General features: G+C 33.9%; 1 protein-coding gene across 1 annotated transcript in view; it reads left to right on the forward strand.

Annotated features, from left to right (window-relative positions):
* LOC135212045 (rho guanine nucleotide exchange factor 11-like) overlaps positions 1-10000 on the forward strand; it is a 792100-nt gene that overhangs the window by 119676 nt on the left and 662424 nt on the right. The window contains exon 2 of the mRNA XM_064245362.1: positions 8581-10000. This exon is cut by the window's right edge and continues 322 nt beyond it. The gene's annotated coding sequence lies outside the window, so the exon portion shown is untranslated. The remainder of the gene's footprint in view (positions 1-8580) is intronic.

The raw sequence follows: 10000 nt of genomic DNA on the forward strand, positions 1-10000 counted from the left end.
TCATATATGCAGCCTGGAAGATCTTTAGGATGCTGGATTATTGCTACGGAAAATTGAGAAAGTGCTGCAACCGTCTTGAAAGGAAGCTTCAAGTCAAGCTGAAGAATCTTATTGCTGAAAGCGACTGGACTAAGCATGCCAACGTGGACTTCATGATTAATTTATCAGACAAGCCAGTGGATAGTGCTACGACAACGGCTTTGGGATATGGGTTAAGCTTTAGTGTATTTAATGGTAACCTGGACTGTCGACATTTCAAAATCCTTTTGTTATTTGGAAAAATTTAATCAAAACCTATGCCCTGATGATATTAATATTTGTAAAGGTATTGTGTATGGTGCTGAGTAAACCTTCTCCCCCTAATGTACCCGTGAGATTTCTCCAGGCTTTTAAGGAAATTAAAGAAGACGAAACAGTGAAAGTGACAAAAGCAGATATATCTAATGCAGTGGTAATAATGAATAAAAGTGACTATGTAAGTAAAATAATGACATTGCTAAATGATACTGATACTTATACGAAACTGAGGCCTGACCCTACACAGACAGTGAACTCCCCTTTTAATAAACAAATTCCATCCATTTTGAAGGGCTTGGACCATTTAATTAAACAGTTTACACCGCAATGCGCCTCCCTACCTTATATGTATGGTTTAGTCAAGACACATAAAATCAATAACCCCATCAGACCAATCATTAGTTCAGTGGGCTCAGTTACGTATAATTGATCTAAATGGCTTGTAAAAATTCTTACTCTTTTGGTAGGAAACATTCCTAACACGAATGTTAAAAACAATGTTGATTTTATAAACAAATTGAATAGTTTAAATCTGAATTTTGATTTTAATATGGTTAGTTTTGATGTTGTCTCTTTATTTACAAAATTGCCTGTAGATGACTTACTTGAATATTTGGAAGATGAATTAGAACGTCATGACATTCCCTTAATTAAGTGTAGCAAACCTCATTAGTCCCATGAGGTTATGTATCAAAGATAGTAAATTATGTTTTAATGGGGAATTTTTTGTACAAATGTTTGGCATGGCTATGGGTAATCCCCTATCTCCTGTCCTTAGCAATATTTACATGGAAGTTTTTGAGACAAAACTCTTACCAAGAATTTTGCCCCAAAAAGTTATTTGGTTTAGATATGTGGATGATATCTTCTGTATTTGGCCAGTTCACGAAAATCTCCAGGAATTCCTTAATAATCTCAATAATTTAGTCCCTTCTATAAAATTTACTGTAGAGGAAGAAAGAAATTGTTATTTGAATTTTCTTGATGTAACTGTCCATAGAAATGATAGAAATTTCACCTTTTCAGTCTTTCGAAAATCAACTAACATTGCCTCTTTTGTTCATTACTACTCCAATCACCATCAAAATGTTAAATTCTCTGTTTTTTCTGGGATGTTCCTAAGGGCTTTACGTGTCTGTAGCCCGCAGTTTATTGACGCTGAAATTAAAACTATTTATGATATTGCATTGAAACTTAAATACCCAAGGACTTTTGTAGATGTGGCATGGAAAAGAGCTAGAAAAACATTTTATTCAACTAATGACAAACTTGAATTTAGTAAGCATAACATTCTAAAATTACCCTATGATGAAAGGTTTTAAGATATTCCTAGAATTTTAAAGCTTTTTAACATAAATGTTGTTTTCAGTAATATTACTGTCAAGAGTTTAGTAATCAAAAATTCTCCTAAAGATCTTCCAGGCTGCATATATGAAATTCCTTGCAAAAAGTGTGATAAAGTCTATTACGGACAGACCGGTAAATCTCTTTCACAACGTCTCAAACAGCACCAATATTCTGTGAGAACTGGGGAAATATCGAATGCATTATTCGTACATATGAGAGATTTAGACCATCCTATTAACTGGAGTCAAGCAAGAGCCTTAATCCCATGTAATGACACAGTTAAAAGTAATATAATTGAATCTTGTTTCATCAAGTCAAATAATAGAAAAGTTCTAAATTATTGTTGCTTTCATAATGAAAAAAGTTTAGATAAATATAAGCAACAAAATTAATATATTCAGTTTTTACATGTTTTGGACTGTAAAGATTCTTTGTAATTTCGGTTAGGGTCAAATCTGTTTAGGTTTGTGACCATGTGATATCCGATAATCCTGGATTATCTCTTATAATTTTTACCCTTTTGACAATTAACCATCTGGTATTCTTGATCTTGTTGTGTACCTGAGACCTTTCTCTCCAATTGTATTTCATTAGCTCCTTGACAATGTCTTAGTAAAGACGAAAGCGCTTGGATTTCTGACTATCATTTTCCTGTGGGATTCGCTTATATATATATATATATATATATATATATATATATATATATATATATATATATATATATATATAGAGAGAGAGAGAGAGAGAGAGAGAGAGAGATGAGAGGAGAGAGAGAGAGAGAGAGAGAGGTTAGGGCTATAATGATCCCATTCCAGTAATTTGTCCGTCCATGACGACCTTTCGTCTTCTTTTTGTTCTGCAGTTATTGCATGTATCTAGAGTGAAAAATTATTATTGCACTCTGATTAAATTTAGTAAGATCTGGTTGTTACTTCTAATTTTTTATTATTTTAGTTTTCATCATACACACACACACACACCACACACATATATATATATATATATATATATATATATATATATATATATATATATATACATATATATATATATATAACATATATATATATATATATATATATATGTGTGTGTGTGTGTGTGTGTGTGTGTGTATTTATATATAAACATTAACCTACTATTGTCGTTTAATATCCAATCCACGCTACTTCGGGAATATCCCCGATGGGGAATGATAACAGAGGGGAATCGTAAGTGATTAATGTATCCCTCGACACAGTACCTTTCCAACCATTAACTTCATATTAATAAATAAATATATATATATATATATATATATATATATATATATATATATATATAATATATATATATATATATATATATATATATATATAGAGCTATTGAAACACGAGCAATATAGTTGTACAAAATGCTGTTCCGGGTTTTGGCCTTGGTGTCCTTACTTTTATATATATATATATAATATATATATATAGATATATATTAATTTATATATATATATATATATATATATATTATATATATATATATATATATATATATATATAATATATGTATATATATGAATAATTATCACATCACTTTGATTCATATCAATTATTCGAGCTACAAATGTCCTTTAATATCTAATTCGCTCTACCTCGGAATTGATATATTTTCATGTGTGTAAACCGAAGGGGAATTTTTAATTGATAATAATTTCGTTCCCTCATGGGATCGAGCCACCGTCCAGACGACAGGAACAAAATCAGGACGACATTGACATTAGCGATTCGGCTAACAAGTGAGGCTATAAGTTAATACCGATTCTGACCTAACAAATCACCGTCGAACTCGGCTATTTGTAAGGTCAGAATCGGTATAAACTTATAGCCTCACTTGTTAGTCGAGTCGCTAGCGCCAATATAGTCCTGATTTCGTTCCTGGACAGTGGTTCGATCCCATGAAGGGACGAAATTATTATCAATTAAAAATTCCCCTTCAGTTTACTTATATGAAAATATGTGAATCTGAGGTACAGCGAATTAGATATTAAAGGACATTTTGTAGCTCGTATAATTTATATGAATCACGGTGATGTGATAATTATTCATAATATGGCTACGTTCGTCAAACGTTCGAATTTGCTAACATGGTAGAGGGGGTTGGATATCGATTCGAATTACGAATAACCGAGTTCGACGATGATTTGCAAGTTCAGAATTGGTATAAACTTATAGCCTCACTTGTTAGCCGAATGGCTAACGTCAATGTCTTCCTGATTTTGTTCATGTCCGCTGGACGGTGGTTCGATCCCATGAGGGGACTAAATTATTATCAATTCCGAGGTAGAGCGAATGAGATATTAAAGGACATTTGTAGCTTGAATAATATTTACACACACACACACACACACACACACACACACATATATATTATATATATATATATATATATATATATATATATATATATATATATGTGTGTGTGTGTGTGTGTGTGTGTGTGTAGTTATTAATTCCTGCCTGAAGAGGAAGACTGTTGCTAATATTTCAAATTGAAGACATATTCTGCATAATATAATAGTTTTGTGCGTTAGTGTTTGAACTCTTCCTTAACTAAGATTCTACATCTGTGTATGTGCATACACAATACAAAGGTGAAAGACAATTGAATTTTTATCACCAAAACAAATTATGGACGAGATAGCTAGATGAACGATGTAATTAAATTGGGATGGGTGTTATTGAGAAGAAGCAGAGAATATGATCTACTGGCAGCAGCCTCCGCGTTGAGAGGCTGGTTGTGAAAAGGAGATAGGAATTCGATTGCGAAAGGGAGGAATTGGAGGGAACATATCATCCCCGAAATGGAATTGTCATGGCAGCTGGATGGGGGTTGGGGAGCAGGAATGGCAATGACGAAAACACTCTCCTGATGAGTGTTATGAACAGGAATGGGGAGTTTTTTTTTGTGGGGGGGGGGGGGGGGGGGGATGGTCACTTCCCAAATGGTTTTTGCTCTCTTCTCTTTATGTTACGAGTCCATTTTTGGCGTAAATCTGGAAAATAATTCTGTTTGGTTTTCAAATAAGTTGCGTCCTTACCGTAAAGAAAGTTTACTAATCGTACGTTTCTTGATTTTGATTCGGAAATCTACTATTATTTAGTTTAATGTCGAAAAATCTACCTGAACTGTTATAATAAGTTTTGAAATTATGAAAATTCATTCTGTATGAGCGCGTAAGAACACCGTCGCAGGTTATTGCAATATAAAAGGTATTTGTTGTCGAAGCGAGATCTAGTATTTTGACATTTTCCTCAAAGCTATTTTAAAGTAAGTACTTAATGATGTAGGGCTGCGCTTGTTGTTAAAGCGAATTTATTCTTCCTTCTTTTCCTGCAAAGGAGAAGCAGGTATGATGATAATACTCATTTCCGTTCAGCTTTTGTCAGAGAAGAAAAATATCTATGATGTTAGGATTCCTTAAACATAGCACCACGGCACATCATTTCTAAATATATGAAATTACAGAATGAAGCAAATGCCTGCAACTGATCTTCAAATGTAACAGCTCACTTCGTAATTTTCAAATTACAAAGTATTAGACGATAGAACTGTGCATGCTGTAGCAGCTTGGAAATAAGAATCAGACTTATAGAAGCACAGAATAACCGCCTCGTCTGGTCCTATTAAAATATGTATGGCCATGGGAAAACTAATGTTAAAGGGAAAGAAAGAGCTTTCGATGTTATCCTGTATGAAGAGATAAAGATATTTCTCCCTAGGCGTAAGAGTATAGATTAATGTCTCTTTTATCCTGCTTACTATTGTTGATAAGACGAGGGAGAAATGATGCAAAATAAGGGAATTTGAATGTGAATGCAATTACGAGAGTAATAGAACTTCAAGAAATATAATGGGCGCATGGGAGTTGTATCCACATGAGACAGATACAACATATTCCATAGTATATTGTAAGCCAGCTGAAGAGGCATTGTCGATGGAAGACTTATACATATAGTTTCTTTCTCATCGAAAAAAAGATTAGGTTTATAGTATTACTCCCTTCATACTTAATTAAATGCTCCCAAGGATTATATAATGTTGTCACTCCCTTTATTTATTAAATGCTCCTTTAGGATTATATAATGCTATCTGATTGGTCCTTGAGAGGGCTTTCCGCTCACTGTGGGAGGGTCTTCACTTACCGGTAAAAAGATGACTTATCCAAGTTATCGTCTCAGCCAAGATCGTCCTCCTTTTTCAGGATTAGTCCCCAGGAAGGATCACTTCCTTCCGAGGATATTTTCCACGTATGGCTTCACCTCTTTAATTAAACCAGGCAACTCTAGGACCAGCTTGAAGATAGGAAGAGAGCTCTTCATTGGCAAACTCTCCGGCTATATGTAGTTGATCTTTAGTTAGCTCAAGAGATGATGTTCGTAAATGATGAAATTATTTTTTGCGCTAATTAACGGGTAAGTGGATCTGTAGTGGTTGATTTATTTATATTGCATGAAATTTCAGTGTTTGAGTGCCTTTGCAGATCAGTTATTAAGATAAGTGATGGTAGTTATTGCTATTAGCTGTAGTTCTTGTAGTTCCATTATAACATTCAGTCTAGTTTAATCTTGCAGATACTTATTTCATAATTTCGAAATAGGTCCGTAAATGAGATGGGAATCAGTCTCGATATTCTCTTCGTCTGGATGTGTGTCTCAAAAACCCAGTTACGTAAGAGGACCTAAACAGAATAACTACCCTAAACCTGCAGAGGAAGTAGATGCTTTCTAATTAATCTCCCTAATACTAGTAGTAATGTATTCATTGTATTTCCCAAACATTTGGCGCAACAGTGGTACATACAATGAAATCAGACCTTTTATTTAGAACTGAAAGAATGTTTCTCTAAATCTAGTATTGATTATTAGTTGTAATTTTTATTTTTTCAACATGCTTTTTTCTTTTTTATGTAAAGAAAATGTCATTATCTGCGTGAAGGCAAGAACACTAGTATGTCATATTATTTTGGAAGGAGACCCTCTCGTACACAAATTTTGTTAAAGATGGTTGCTGCTTCAGCACTATTAATCTTGTAGAGATTCTTCTCTATTTTTTTTTATGACAGCTTTCTCTCTGATGCCTAGACTGGCGAACAACGCACCAAAGGGCATGGTAAAGTTCGGTTGAGTCATTTTAGTGTTTATTCTTGCTTATACAATGCTCTCTCTCTCTCTCTCTCTCTCTCTCTCTCTCTCTCTCTCTCTCTCTCTCTCTCTCTCTCTCTCTCTCTCCAACGCGACGTTTCGTCCAGATCTACAGGATATTTTCCAGCGATGACTGCTGAGGGACTGAATTCCCTTGGCTAGTCCTTCTAGACGAAACGTCGCGTTGGGGAGAGAGGAGAGAGAGAGAGAGAGAGAGAGAGAGAGAGAGAGAGCATTGCATATGCAAGAATAAACACCAAAATGACTCAATCGAATTTTACCATGCCCTTTGGTGCGTTACTCGCCAGTCTAGCAACAGAGAAAAAGCTGTCATCAGAAAAATATAGAAAACTCTCTACAAGATAAATAGTGCTAAAGCATCAACCATTTTTAACAAAACTAATATTATATTATATAATATCTTTACAGAATTTGTCGGTGCGGTAACAATAACTAGATTTTATTTAAATAAAATGTGGACATAGCAGATAGTGGAGTTCCTGAATGCCTAAATTGTGCATTTACACGTTATGTTTGAGTGGATGTTGGAAATTTGATTCACAATTTTCTTATTCAGAAGGTAAAGAAGCTATATTTATTCGGTTCATGTCAGACGGAACTTTTTTTTTTGAAGTATCGTTAACAGAGGGTTTATCTCTTTCATTTCTCTTACCTGCTCCGTTATTTGAGTAAAATGCAGCAGGTACTGTGCTCAAGCTCACTATGAGTCTCTTGAAATTAATTGATGTCTGTGGCCTGTGAAATAGGTCCCTTTATGATTCTTGTATATGCAGTTATTTTTACTCCAAATAATTTTATTCCACGCATACATACATACATACATACATACATACATACACACATACATGTCAAGGACTTGACAATAAAATTCTAGCAAATAATCATTTTATTTTGTTCCCCAGAAGCCTTAATATATATATATATATATATAAATATATTATATTTATATATATATATAATATATATATATATATATATATATATCTATATATGTTTGTGTGTGTATGTATGTATATGTATATAGGCATGTATATTAATATATAATACATACACATATACGTACATATATGTGTGTGTGTCTGTGTGTTGTGTGTATATATTTATATATATTATCCTATATATATTTCTCTATATATATCTATATGTTGTTATATTATGTGTGTGTTGGTGTGTGTGTGTGTGTTGTGTGTGTTGGTGTGTGTATGTAGTTCCGAGGAGTGAAGAGGGGTGGGGGGGGGGGGGGGGGGGGGGGGGGGCGAGAGAGAGAGAGAGTAGAGAGGAGAGAGAGAGAGAGAGAGGATTTGAGTATTACTTTGAATGATGAATTTTACTTATTTTCCTATAAATGAATTTCCCTGTCTTGAAAATTCCCCATATGAATTACACATTTCAGCCATCGTAAAAAAATTGACATCACTTTGCTTTATGTAAATGAAGTTTGAATATGTACGATGTAAAAATACCTTAGCCGGCTGTCATATGCAAGAGGATCCCTCGATGGCCTACATTGTGTTGTAACATCCATTATTGTTGAAACTAGAGCTAAAATTATAAAAATGCTACAAATCATTCACGTCAGACCGTTTGCATTTACGTGAAACTAACTCGGTCCTTGAGAAATTATCCAGGGAACAATAATATTCAATTAACACAAGAGTTACCAAACCTTCATTGCGGTAGTCAGGTAGTGCGATCTTTACCTTTATGTAGTCAGTTAATTATGACAACTTTTTCCATATTACAGATGTACTTCTTTGTATTTGTATAAAAAGAGAAACTAATTTTTGTGAGAACGATTACATATATATCAGGGTGGTGATGGATAATGTTACTTTTTTTATATTGTGTTTGTCCAATAGATAAAAGATTAGTTTATGTGTCAACTGAGTGTAGGTTTCGTTACTAGAAACTCTTAAATGTTGGTAGAGAAAAGTAACGTCAAAATGTCGTAACTTTAGTAAGATGTGAAGAATAAAATAATGTGATAATTAGAAAGTGTACATGTTTATTAGAGCTCAGGAGTGTAGAATTGAAAAAAAATGTTTTTAGTGTTTAAGTGAAAATGTAGGCTAAGTGCTGTCTTGAAGTTAGATGGTCGTGTTTTTATAAGCAGTAAATAGTTGCCAGCATCACAAAACCCTGTTTGAAAAGGGAAAAAAATCGCAGTCTTCAGTTTAAGGGCAAGAAGTGTTTTATGGTGGTATAAACTATTGTGAACAAATAGGCAATATCAATGAAAGTAAACTAATAGAGCAAATGGACTCGTAGAAATTCTCAGCACTGTTGTTCACTAAAAAAAAAAAAATCCACTTTGATGTTCACTGTCAAGTGACTTACCAGTCTTGTTATACATATTTAATGAAAAATGAAGACGATGAAGACTAAAAGCGACTAAACGACTGAATATGCGTTTCATGTAATTCATAACTATGAAAGAGCAAGGCATATTTTTTTTGCGGCTTCGTTGATAAGAGAAGAAAAGTGGAAGACAAATGTGAGGCCATATCTTAGGATTTCTGATCGTTGAGATAGAGGGCACACAACAGATTAAGCTCGAATAAGTATCTGAGCAATCCTCCATAAAATTATTTTGGAATAAAATTATGTGTGGACGAACTTAAATGTCTTTGTGTATCTTTGAGTGTATAGTCTACAATATTTCAAATTGAAAAACTTGGATTTGTTATTGTTTAATAGCTGTAACCATAGTTAGTTTCTGGAAGGTAATCTTGTGTCGTCACTCTAAATTTTTCTAAGTAGTCGAAAAAGATTTGTGTGATTATATGTCTATTCGGCTGAAATGATGTTTCTAACATTTGGTGTGAATATGAAAAATAAAACCTCCAATTAGAATGACCAAAAACGGATGTACTAAACCACTTTCAGATTTTATGGTTGAAAAGATTACTAGCTTAAATTCATTACTGGTGAATTGCCTCTAAACCCCTTTTTCTAAGTAATTCACATTTTAAAAAGAAAACTTTCCCCTCTCCAAGTGAGCTCATTGAATCTCATAGAGGGAAATCAGAGTTGGCGTCTCCACAATATTAAATGAGGTTGCCTCCTCAATTGGAGGGACACCAGCCCTCAAAATAGCGGAAGAGAGTAGCACTGAGCTCCCCCTCCCTCTACCCCGAAGCTGTCCAAAGAAACCTCCAGGTACC

The sequence above is a fragment of the Macrobrachium nipponense genome, chromosome 40 (genome assembly GCF_015104395.2).
Source record: "Macrobrachium nipponense isolate FS-2020 chromosome 40, ASM1510439v2, whole genome shotgun sequence".
In the NCBI taxonomy this organism is placed as follows: domain Eukaryota; kingdom Metazoa; phylum Arthropoda; class Malacostraca; order Decapoda; family Palaemonidae; genus Macrobrachium; species Macrobrachium nipponense.